Here is a 3,492-nt window from a genome sequence, read left to right as displayed (position 1 = left end):
TGTATGATTTAGAGTCAGGTACCAATAGGGAAAGGTAGAGTGATCGTCGATGAGAGGCGCACTTTAACTTGGACATTCAAGGGATTAGTTGGTTAAGCATGGGCGCCCAAGTGTGAATGGGGTGAGCTCCTATAAAAGCCAACTAAACCTAATTTTTACTCATTCTCTCATTTGTGCAATTGAAGAGTGCTCTTGCTCCATCTCCATCTTCTTTTTCTTCACCTCCTTGTGTGTGTGTGTGTGTGTGAGAGAGAGAGAGGGAGAGTGTGTGTGCGATCGAGCATTACGAAGGCACGACGGCGGCGAAGCGGTTGAGCGCGGCACGACTGCAGCTTCTTCTTCATCGCGGCGAGGAATCCACCACGAAGGCGAGCGTAGAGCGGTGAGTGACACACCCTTTGTTTTCTTGAGCTTGCTAGTTTAGGCTTGTTGTGTGCTTGGAGCCGTTTGTGGCTCGCATACGGTGTATTGGCAAGTCCCTTGCTTCGACAGTGCGGCAAGGAGCGCACATTTTTGGCGCCGTTGCCGGGGATATGCCCTACACTAAGCTCGGTTAGCACTTTACGCTTTCTTGTGGTGCAATTTCTATCATAGGAAAGGCAGGGAAGGAGTGTGTGGAAGATTTCTGTTTTTTGCATTTTCTGCAATTGCTGTCAAGTTTCAATTTTTGCTATTGTCTGCGTTTTTTCAATTTCTGCAATTTTTGCATTTTCAAGTTCGGCGTTTTCAATTTCTGCAATTTTCTGCATTTCTGTCAATTTGCTGCAATTTCTGCGTTTTTTCTGCATTTTCTGCAATTTCTGCGTTTTTCCTGCATTTTCTGCATTTTCTGCGTTTTTCTGCATTTTTTTCAATTTCTGTATTTTCTGCATCAACAAAAAAAAAAAAAATTTAAAAAAATTTGGAAAAAAAAAAGTTTTTTGAGAAAAAAAAATAATTTTGAAAAAAAAATATTTTTAAAAGGAAAAAAAATCGGAAATTAAAAACGCGAGGCGAGTGGGCGGCGAAATTTTTCAAAAATAAAAAACGTGACTTTTAAAACGGACGGGTTGGTTTGTATAAAAGATAGATCGGGATCATTTTCCCAAGCCCAAGCCCAAGCCCAAGCCCAGGCCCAGGCCTCAGTCCTCAGTCTTATGATATATACTAGACTCACTCTTATATATATACCCTACTCCCTCAAGAGAGAATGAGAGCATGTGGGACAAGTCCTCCACTCTCCTCCTTTCTCTTCCCACTTGCACCCTTAGACTTTCTAGTTTGGGCCTAGTTCCCTACTGGAAATTGACAGTTTTAGGGATTCCGAGGGCATAGAGTGACCAAACGGAGGGCTGTAAAGCACGGCACGACCCTCTGACCGATACGCTCGTTTCGAGCTATCACACGGCCCATTCCACGACACGCTCTAAAAAATCTAGCAGAAAAACAAACAAAAAACACGCTAAAAACTAGTCACAAGGCCTCCTAGAGCAGCTTTTTGACACCTTAGGGTATCAAAAGCACATGCACTTACGCTCTGGGCGGGTGCTAGAACACGAGCATATTGAGGGTGCCTCTGTTCATACGGACACCCATTACCCATCCACGATAAGCTCTAGACCCTCAGCGGGGACACAAGGTAGCACCACCCAAGACCCTAAAATAGCCGCTAGTGATTCCTCCTCCGACTCAGAAATCATGGAAGCATACCCTACCCAAAACACTGAGAGAGAAGGCCATGCACCTCCCGAAGCTCCACAGCCTAGTACTAGTATGTTTAGCCGTTTCATGGAAACATTAGGTAGAGCTACTCGCTCGGAACCTGATGCAGATGAAGCACGCGAAGGGGGTGGGGAAGTGGACTCTCCTTTCACATCGCACGTGGACCCCACACCCCCAAAGAGTGTCCATGTGGATATCCTGCCAACTTCTTACCAAGAAGGCCCTGTTGAGCTGCCTCCTTCAGAAGTTCCCTCTAGAGTACCGTTGGTGGCAAGTAAAACCACGGGGAGCAACATTGCTTCTACCTCACGAGAAACCGTTAACACGTCGACTCTAGAAGGATTGTTCATTAATGATCATTGGACATACGACCTCCACACTGAGGTGTTGACGGATCTACACTCTGGCCACGCCTACCATGTAGGATGGATAGAGATTGTACAATCCACCTCTAGTGCCACGAGCATCGAAGATCAACAGAAAATGATCTGTAATGTTATCCATGGCATTATTCAATCAGAAAGGCAAAACCGAGGGGTAAATATACTCTCAACTGGCCCCATGAGATTTCTGGATACGAGCAAGGCTCAACAGCCTACTCTATCTCAAATGGAGACTCCTCTAATGAGCCCCATGGACCCATCTTATGTCATTTCACCTGGGGTCTCTATGCAATCTGAGCCTCCGAGCGAAAACTTTAGCTTCCCTAACTTGGCTCAACCCTCTATCAAGGAAAACACAGTGCTCACTCCAGGGATAAGCCTAACAGAGAATGTACCGATGACATCTACGGTTAGCACAGTGCCACTACCTAGTGTTGTAGTACCTAATATGGGGCCTCGACCATATGTGCCTCTAGCCCCTTATGCACACATGGCCCCCACACCTCCAATTGTACCACTTGCTTATGCTCCTCGAGTGCCGCTCCCTAGCTCTTATCCGAGTGGACCTATGCCCGGTTATGTTCCATATCCTGCATCATCCACACATATGCCAAGACCGGTACCCGTTCCTCTCCCACATATGATTCCAAGAGTACCTCCACCGGCCCTGCCTCCTCACATAGGTGACTTGGCAGCGTTTGCTCAAACCATAGGTCGATCTATCGCGGAAAATATGCGTCATGCATCTGATAGAGAGCCTAGAAGTAAGGCAGTACAAATTGCCAAACTCACGCAAAAATTCAATGGGGACGAAGATGCTAGGAAACACATTGAAGTGTTTGAACAAGTATGTGATTCCTTAGGGGAACGCAACGAACTACATAAGTGCAATGCCTTAAGCTTGACATTAAGTGGGAAGGCTGGAGATTGGTATAGGACCCTAAGGGTGGACGAGAAAACAATCTACCCTACCCTTCGAAGGTTGTTTCTAAAGGAGTACATACGAGAAGGTGTGCTTTGGGGTGTAGCATCTCAGCTACAGAAGGCCGAACGTAAGGAAGGAGAGTCAGTAAGGGACTTCATTAGTCGTCTAAAGCACTTAAAACATCTCGTTGCCCTGTAAATGAGCGCTTCAACAATAACCAACTGCTTGATCGATTCATTCGAGGGTTGAGGAATGAAGGAATCTATAATGGACTAGTGATTAGAGGTATCACAACCTGGGAAGATGTCACTGCCAATGCAATCCAACTAGAGGACAACTTGATGATAGCAGGCATGAGGGTGTCTACTCACACGAGATCCACTAGCTCACAAGCCATTGAGTATGAACCCATGACTGCAAAGCCCATTGCCAATGAGCCAAAGGTATTTGAGACATTCTTGACAGACCTCACCAAGGCAATCC

Source organism: Adiantum capillus-veneris, chromosome 16 (assembly GCF_014529385.1).
Source record: "Adiantum capillus-veneris isolate H3 chromosome 16, ASM1452938v2, whole genome shotgun sequence".
NCBI lineage: Eukaryota > Viridiplantae > Streptophyta > Polypodiopsida > Polypodiales > Pteridaceae > Adiantum > Adiantum capillus-veneris.
This window is presented reverse-complemented; position numbering follows the sequence as displayed.